This window comes from Corvus moneduloides, chromosome 1, assembly GCF_009650955.1.
Source record: "Corvus moneduloides isolate bCorMon1 chromosome 1, bCorMon1.pri, whole genome shotgun sequence".
Taxonomy (NCBI): domain Eukaryota; kingdom Metazoa; phylum Chordata; class Aves; order Passeriformes; family Corvidae; genus Corvus; species Corvus moneduloides.
In genome coordinates, this window is record NC_045476.1 from 135,672,815 (window position 1) to 135,682,860 (window position 10,046).

The following is a 10,046-nucleotide window of genomic DNA, read 5'->3' on the forward strand; positions in this document are numbered from 1 at the left end:
CACTGCTTAATGAAAAAAATAAAAATCTGATCTTCAGGCTGATTATAGTGCTGTAGATTAATGTGTCAATGAGCCTATTTGAAAACATTATCTTGTGCTTGCATAGCAATTTACGTAACTCAGATTGCAAGAAAAAACAAATATGAACAATACCCATTAAAGACACAAGTCAAGAATAACCCAGCTGAAGCCAAAATACTCCTGTTCCAGCTAGTATTAGCTGATCTGCTTTAATCTTTGCTAGGTCTTTTAGGGAGCAGTTTCCTCATGCTGAACTTGGTCTTCAGCTGGATGCTGGTTGCAATTTCTACAATGAATCTGTAAGAAATGCTCCCATTGTCCCCATCATTTTACTTCATCTTGAAAATTTCCATTTATTTTATGGCAACCACAGTTTGTGACTTCATACCATGCCTGTGTATTGCACCTCTCTGCATTATTTTGCTTTTCTTTCTCTGAGAATTAACAGAACCCAAAGGAGAAGTTAAGGCTTAGTAATGAACAAGGAAAAAAAAATCTCCTCATTGCAGAGGTATATTGTTAGATGTGTTCCATCCTGTTAGTGGGATTTCAGCATTTTACTTGTGGTGCAGATATTGAGACATGAAAGTTTCAAATTAAAGATATTTATCAAATCAAACCATTATTTTAGCAATGAGTGTAATTAAGGAATAGCTCTGGAAACTGCTGTGTTCTGAGTAATTGTCTCAGCATGGTAAAGAGTAAAGATGAATCCTAAATGTTTCTCAGGTAAAAGCAGCAGTAATCAGTGAGTATGATGGGAGGAATGAGAAACCTACCATAAACTCAGGGAGATGGATGATATCTAAGCAAAACTGCAGAGTGCTGTGTATTGGGGTGGCCAATTTTTCATACCATGCTAGCAACAAAAACTAGTTCTCTTTTCATTCTGTAGATTTTTTCAGGGTAAAAGTCATACTTAGGAATGTCATATTTAGTAAAACAAGCCAAGAAATCCCATCAAGTTAGAAAACGCATGGGATTTCTTTTAGCAGATGTATTTCATCTAGAAACACTTAGATTAACAAATGTTTTTATATATCAAGAAAATTATATTTTGAATTCCCAAGTAGACAATCTCCTTTTGGTTTGCCTCAATGTTCAAACAGTCTTCTAATGGTTTACTGAAACTTGTACAGAGTCTCTTACTCAGCTGCTTTTGGGGACAGATTAGGTCAGATTTCACATTGGATGAGATGCTGTGAGAAGACAGTGAAGATGAGGGCTGTGCTCCCACATAGTCGATGTTGTTCTGACAGGCAGCTTGGGTGACAGAATTTTGGAGATTTCCTGAGATATCACAGAAAAAGTAGTGGAACTGTGAACTCTCTCATAACTGAAAGCGTATATTTGGCTAAATGATATAAGGAAGTTCAGTTTGGCTTGATTGAAAACTACTGTATTCAGCTTTCCAAGGGAAAAAAATCTGATTTTGGGCAAAGAATTAATCCTCAAGTAGTAGGCTATGAGGTTTCTAGCTTTTTAAAAATAACGTTTGTTTCAGAGGTGCTGTTTTTCTATTGTCAACAGCTCAAAATGCAGCATTTATTAAAAATGCAAGAGAGTTCATAAGCAAAAAGCATAATCTTAGCTGGACTTGATAATTTCCTCTAGCCATGACAGTCTATGGACAAAAGCCAGAGGCAGAATGTAGACAGAGGTAATTTAGTTAATTACTAGCTCATGTAGCCAGTAAGATTTAAAAAGCTTTGGGCACACCAATGCTTTCTCAGATCCTCAAAGGAAAGCAGAGAGAGGATGCAAGAGTAATTGGAGTTTTGGCATAAAAGCAGGTGTTGACAGCAATGAAGTTGATGATGGATTATTTTAAAAGGCAAAAGCAGTTAAATCTCAAACCTTGTCAAGTGCAGATAGTTGGTTGCTCCTGCTGCTGTTGTGCATGGGTAGCAGAAAGTGGCTTTTTTCCTCACTTTTTCTGCAAAGAGCAGTGAACTTTTGAATTCTCAACCTCTTTCTCTGTTGCTAAATAACAGAGAAATGGGATGTTACTTCAAGCAGTGGTCTCCCTACCATTCAGACTGGTTATGCCCCATGCATGCACCCCTAAAAGTTTTGTTCTGTGATGGTTGGCCCTTTCTGAGATGTTTTTTGAGTATGGCTCAGAAGACAGAAGACACCATGCTCAACGTCAGTATTGGGTTTGGCTGCCACCACATGCACCTCCATTGTTCCCTCAGCAGCTTTGCCTTCCCAAACCACAGAGGTGTGTTCACAGCACACTGCCAGAGACCTGGAGTTTCATCCTGCAAAACACCTCTGTGACAGGCTACAGAACAGCCTTGATTTCAGACACTTTGGAATGAGAAAGATCCCCTGCCTCCACATTAGGTGCATCTTTGGGCCATAAGGATGCTAAATAGGGTTGTGGCCCTATAATGTCAACCCAGGTGCGTCCACAGAGAGTGGCAGGAATAGAAAACATGCTGTAGATTCATGTCCTTTGTGATGCACCATGGCTTTCTATGTAGGAAAACCATTTATATAGCAGCATTCAAAGCTGTGGCTATAAATGACCCCTAAATCTTCCCAGCATGCTTGTCTTTGGAAACAAATACCTTTGCTTGAGTGAATAAGTTTTAGTCTCTGTGTCATTTAGGAATTGTTACTTAACTATTCTTTTTTAGTGTTTTGTGTTCCCTGCCAAAGTCATCTTTTACTTACCTTTTCTTTGCTTGAAAGAGAGGAATAAATACTTCTACAACCAAGTTTTGAAGAATAATCTTAGAGAAAAGAATGGTTTTTTTCCTCCAGTTATTGTCCTCAAATATGACTACAGAAAACCTTATCTTTCAGATTTCAAATGTGAGTATATGTGTCTGGTCTTCACCATTTAACAAGCTCTAAAACCCCTGCTATTTAAGTTGGGTAGCTTCCACAACATACATAGATATGCAATGAAATACAAACTTGTAAGTCTGAAAGATTACAATTAACATCTTGCTCTCATCCATAAAAATCAATCTACTTAGCTTTAGTTTAAACCTGGTCTAAAATGCAAAAGGTATTTATGTTCTTCAAGGGCCAGAGAAACTAGCTTTTTCTAGTCAGATGCATAGCTTTGAAAGACATACAGTACATGGCTAGTCTGTCAAAGGTACAGAGAATTTTAAGTAGTTTGGCATTATCATAACTGTATTAAGCTATGTTTGGTTTTATCATGTCATGTTCTTTGACATTCTGCTTGGCGTGTGTATGCTGCCTGTCAATCAGAGAGTCAGCATGTCATGAGGGAACTTCACTGCAGGAATGGTGCTGCTTGGAGAATTCAGATGAGCGAGGAAAAGGAGCAAGGAATGCTTGACAGCTGTGAGGAGAATTTGTGAGGTGAATCTCAATCTCATTAGGTGCATGGTTAAAATCATGAATAGTGATGGCATGGCAGAGTAAAAAGCTCTGACATACGAAAAAACTCTTTGCACTGGAAATGTTTTCTTTTAAAAAATTCTCTACAGTTTTTCACTGGTGAGAATTGTAGTGAAATGAGTGAGCAGCTAAGTATAAGAACATCTTTCTAAAGCAAAAAAAGGTAACTCCTGAATAATTTAAAGTATGCATGTAAAACTATGTAATATATGCTGAACAGGGGGAAAACCAAAACAGGATGAATTCAGCTAAACTTCCTTTTGTGAACAACTTGTGACAAATTTGTCCTGTGTCATGACTTGGCTGTGCATCTGCAACAGTCTAACGGTTCCAGAGCTTGCTTGCTATTGCATCTTGCTGAACAATTTGTCAAAACCTTTGCTTATCTGCCTTCTTGCCTGTTTGAAATTCTCACTTCCTTGTTGGATGCTGCTATCACTGTATCCATATGAGTAAATCAAGTGGTGGCAGGAAATGTTCCTGGGGCCCGGAAGATGACCAGCTACGTTGGTGACATGTCATTGTGGTCCCTGGGGTGGTTTTGCCCTTGCCAGGGCAAAACCCAGCTCTCAGCCCATACTGGGGGCCTTGTTCAGGTGTTAGCAAAAAGGAGGGACCAGTCCTAACAAGCAATCTCGATACAACTATCCAGTTTGGGAGGCGAGAGGAATTTAGTCCATGGCATTCAGTTTCAGTGTCATAAAGTGGTACTGCCATATTTAATTTACTTTTCCATAGATATCAAGTTTTTCTATACCTACTGCTAAGCTGCTGCTCCTACAATTTCTTATCCTCAACTTCGGAGATAAGACTGTGACTCTTGTTCACATTCAGAGGAACAGAGAATAGAAAAACAAGATATAGGCCACATTTGGTAGTTATCTATAGTGCAAGTGATGGGGGTTTCTGCCACACAGTTTCTCTCAAAATCTGGAAGATAAGAAGCACTTAAAATGTAGTCAGGATTGGAGTGGACCTTTGGCTCAGTCCTTCCTCTAGCTTCACAGTGACCACAGCAATAGGGACATCACTCTGTCCTGGTGTAAATGGTTACAGTAAGTTGCTTCTTCTCTCTTCTGAAAAGGAGAGAGATAGAAATGGGAGTGTGACTGTAAAATATATGCAGAGATATTTTCAAGTTTAATGCTAGAGGCAAGTCCAAATTCTGACACATTTTATCCAGTAATAGAAAAAATATGATTTATCTCCAAAATGATACTAAAGCTGGGTGGTAAATTCCTTGATGGAAACTTACTTGTTGAAAAAAAAACTCTGGCAAGTTAAAAAGCTCTGTGGAACACATAGAATGCCAGATTCTTGGCTTGGGAAAATTTGAACAAACACATATTCATGCAGTGTTGCAATGTTCTCTATTCACTCTTTATGAAATCAATGTTTTGATTTATTTTTTAAATTTTGATGTGACTTTTATTGCAACTTCTTTGGATATTTTGTTATTATGTGCTTAAATGTGGTAATTTAAACCAGACAGGCTGAAATCTCTAAATCCCCCAAATCGTCTTCAGCATAGCATTATCAAACTCCAAAGGAAGACTGAAAGAAAGATTTGTCTCCTAGGTGCTGCAAGTTCTTTCATTTCCCTCATCTTATAGAGATTAGGAACAGTGAAGCTTGCTGCTGAAAAATACTGTTCTTATTTCTTCTGTCTCAGTACCCAAGGAACGCTACAAAGACTATCCCTGTTCCATTTGAAATCCAGATGCAAATAGACAGGTTTGAGCTCCCAGCTTGGAGCAGACTCAGCCCCTTTCTTGTGAAAATTGGTTGGATGATATATCTGGGAGCTTTCAGGAAAAGGAAGAGATTTTATTGGTAGTGAGAAACAACTGGATACAGAAGAGTTACTTTAGGAAAGTGAAATCAGAACTGAGGTCAAGAATGGTTCATTTTAATCAAACTACTGTTGCTTCAACAAAGCATACCAAGTCTTTTCTGGTTTTGTGATATTTAATTAAATTTGGAAGGTTAGAGAGAAAAAGTATATTTCCCAATTAACCTTTACCTCATTAAAATTTCATTCTAAGTTTTAAACTGTTCTTGAGAGTACAGCTGTTAAGCACTATCTGGTCATTTTATTTCCTCGTATAATTGCTACTTATCAGAACTTAAACCAGGGTATCTTTATTTTAAATTCTTACTTTGGGAATTCATACTGCTCTGTATCTATCGCCAGCGATATGTGTCATATTGTCTATTTTACATCTGCAGAATAATTATCTGATTGAGTGTGATTTTTGCTTGATGCAAGGACGAGTTTTCTTTGTATCTTAAAAGAAGTTGCAGCAGGGCATAATATGACTTATAAATAGGTAATGTTTCAGAAAATAAGGCTTTTGAAGAAGACAACCACAAAGATAAAACACTTGGCACTGCTTTTCTTCTACCTGGGAGAAATCTGGCCCAGAACTCTGTATTTACCTCTGAGTTCTTGGGTATGGTTTTCTTGAACATCTGTTGAGTTGAAGTTGCTAAAATTGAAGAGAGAATAGGAGCATGTTTTAATGTAGTTTGAAACTTTTATGATTTGTGGAGCTTTTTCCAGTAAGTGGAATTATTTTTTTAAGCTATTGGCAGAAGTACTAATGAGAAAGCCAGATGTCATTTAAACAGAATGAGAGTTATGTGTCACCAACATGATTATGAACTCTGAGCAACTGTTGTTTCCCCAGTTGCAGTAAATCTGGCTAGAATTATGTGTGCTATGGTAACAAGAGAGAGAAGAACCCCAACCAAGATACTTAAAAGCTGTTAGTGAATCTAACTAGATTGAATCTACAGATCTGGAGGTGGTGCAACATGTGAAATGCAAGATGATGCTTCAGGCCAATGTCATAAGATCAGTGTGGCTGGTCTTTCCAAAATGATGGCATATTACCTTCTAAAATAACTTTGTTCATTCAAATTTTGTTTTGTTTCAGATCAAAATCTTTTGAAGACAGATTTGGAAGTTTGCTATCATCTTCTTATGTAGACCCAAATCTATGTTATAATATTATTCTGAGTATTATGCTGGAACAAGGACTAACCATTCACAAATATTTGATTTGGAAAAAAGATTACAAAGGAAAGGAATTAGTGCGTTTTGCACAAGGACAAGGTAGCCATCTTCATCCTAAGAGAGATTTTAGCAATCTTCATCCTTCATCCTAAAATCATCTTCCTGGATTGAGAGGTATAAAATTAACTTGTTTAAATGTACTCGGATTCTGAGCATAACTCCTGTAAATGCTGATGAGAAATGTACTGAACTTACTGGGGATGAAGTTACTTAATTCTCCAAAGCAGCTTATATTTCTTTTTCATGGCTGTGATCATTTCCTTCCTCTACCATAATTATACTCCACGCTATATAGATCTCAGCATTTTATCTTGGAGTTATCCTTCGGAATAAAATTCTCAATAATTTCTTTGCAGCAGTATTTCTGTAATCATGTCATAAAATTTCCATTCATTTCAAACCTGAGAAAGAAAAAAAAAAATTAATTATTTTTAAACAACTCTCTATTTTTTCTTTCCTGTTGACATTATTTATCTATGTTAAAAATTTGAAAAATACAATTTTGCATTGATAGCTGACTCTGTTATGGTCTCAGTTTGCTATCATACCTAACTTTAACATTTTTGGATAGCATTTCTCAGACAGGAGTTTAACAATAAGATGTTTTAAAAAAAACAGTAGTAAAACCAGGCAATTGCAAAAGATAAACCACACATTTATGTTCACTTGAGCCCAAGATACTTAAAGCCAACCTACTACTGAGTTTCTTGTAATGCAATAAAAAATTTAGCATTGCACATGCCTGATTTTCTTCTTACTGTTTTTATGTCTAAGAACCTTTGCAATTTTAATCTGTTTAAAATTATACAAGATTTCATAAAAACATTTATTACTTTATGCTCCGTGTGACATGTAGGCAATATCTAGGCCCTTTTTCAGCACTTGTGAGTTTATGGAAAATAATGCTGTACACCAGCCCTTGTGAGAGAGGCATAGCTGGGTTTGCAGAGGGCTGGTTGTGGTCCTTGGCACTGGGCAACCTCCTGGCACTGGCTCATACTGTGAATTGCCTGGAGAGAACAGAAAAGAATAATTCTTGGATTCTTAAGTTAGTTTTCCTTTAGGTTACAGTGTGAAGAGAAACGTCACATTTTTCTGGCCTGGGGTTTATTTTCTTGAGTAACTGTGCTGCAGGTTTGTTGCAGGTGCACAGCTGCCTGCTCTTCTGAAACCCCTTTGGGCCGAAAAAGTGTCTTCACTGCAGCAACCAAAGTATCCCAGAGAACTGAAAGCACATCTTAGTTCAAAAATCTTTGCTTGTGAGTGTTTCTTCTCTAGTACTGTAAATAGATAGAGAAGACAGCATGATTTTGCAGGGGAGGATTTCACAGGAGCTGTCTGGGAGGGTCTTGGCTGTCCCATAGGTGCACTGGCAACATCATGGCACAGTGTCTAGTGCTCCAACTTCTCCCTGTACAGAAAACATCAGAGAAAAAAATATTTTATGCCAGGTAAGGTTTAGCCAACTTGTTTTTCTTCCTTGCTGTTCACTCTGTAACAAGGGTAACCTTCGTGACTTCTACCACACTTTAAAATAATCTGCCATTATTACCTGGTAATGTACCTCATGTTATCCGGTGATATGGAAGAAATCAAATTTCTACTAAAGAATCCTCGAAATCAGAAAAAAACCCCCAAAACTAAACGAACCAGAACAAACCAACAAAACTTTGCAGATGTTTAGCCTTTTGAGGTGGAGAAACATGCAAAGATGCCTGTTCCATTGGTTAATAATCCAGTGCACAAATTAACTGAGGCTCAATATGCAATCTTAAGACCCATAGGTTATTAAGCCAATCAATGGAATTTTTAGAATTGACTGTTCCTCTCTGAAAGATCTCTGTTGGAAGGTATTTAAATAACAGGACTACTACAACAGTATGCAAAATAAGGGTTAACAAAGTCTGTTGTGCTCATAGAGAATGTTTTCTCAATGACTTCCTCAGTGTGAGCCAGCATCCTCGATGTTGCTGAAGGATACAGCAGGACACAAAAATCCTAGAGAGACCCTTAGTTTGTAATAAATTTTTGTCAAACAAATCTAGCTAAAGTCTGAGTAGCAAAGCAACGACTCAGGACCATTTCTAGACTCTTAGGACCAACTGCAGCACCCCAAACAACCTGTGGATGTTTGCATCCCTACAGTTGATCTCAGCATGCTGGCACCAGGCAGAGCGTGGCTGGACTGCCAAATGCATCCCAAATGGAAAGGCAGCTCACTTGTCGGAATAACACATGCACTGCCAATAGGGAAAATATTTTATACCTAGGGGTGGACCTAGCTGTTCCAGAGAAGGTTGTTCCTGTGGAGCTGGGATTACTGAACTATCCACATGTATTGTTACTACTTTCGCTGTGTAGTCATCAGGCCAAGAAGAAAAGCTGTGTAAAGATTTCTGCTTCATAAATCCTCTCTGCTTGTTTGTTTGCTTTCTATCTTAAATCCAGCAAGGACTCTTTTTTTTGTTTTGCTTTTCTTTAAATGCTGATACTCTTCAATCACATGGGGCCCTGATTTTGCCTCAAGTCACTGAAAGCTTCAATAATGTAAATGCAGATGTTTTTAGCAGTATTTCTATTCACTAGAGACTAAAATATATCTGTAAACCCACACAAGGTATTGTTTTAAATCAGATTTATGCTAGAGGGCTCCAATTTTGTCTAAACCTTCTAGAAAGCACAGAATTTTGTATTTTCTTATACTTAGTAGTCTAATGGGGTTCCTTGAACGTTTGAAGTCAAATGGGTCTGGGATGATTTCTTAAGTAAACACAGACTTTACTTCAGGATTGAAATTAGTTTTTTGGAAACTATAATACTAAAACTACGGTATTGACACTGACAATTAAGATAAGAGACATCCTTTGCACAGAAACTTAATGAAAAGAATTGCTATGATGTATTTCAGAATTACAGTATGATCATTTCTTTTCATTCTTTATAACCATCACATGGCATATTTTTCCAGAGGTGCTACCTAATTATGTTGTAATTAAATGTGATTCATCAAATAGAACTGAAGACAAAACTGGCAATCAGTGAGTCTTTTTCCTTCAGAGAATCTGTAAAATAGGTGTATCTTGTAATTAGTTTACAGATGTTTACTTTTGAACAAGTAAATAAAAATAATAATTTTCTTCTCATCATCTGGTGGAATGTTTTAGCATATATACGCAGCACATAACAATGGTTTTATGGGTGGAACTACCAGAAATTATCAGTGTAGCTACAATAATGATAATTATTCAGAGGATTTAAAAATATAGCCTCTTACTGAATGTAATTAATAAGACCATGTTTTAAGTCTAGAGGCAGTATAATAATCTTATCTCTGTTTGTGCACACTAACTGTAGCTGAAACATCATAGAATATTTTAGGTTGGAAGGGACTTTAAGGATCATTCAGTTCCAACCCCCTTTCTGTGGGCAGGGGACATTTCACCAGGCCAGGTTGCTCAGAGCCCCATCCAGCCTGGCCTTGAAGGTTGCAGTTGCAATAAAATTTTTTAAAATTTTTTTAATGTTGATTGAGTTTACTTTCCTATGTAAAGTTAAGTGAATA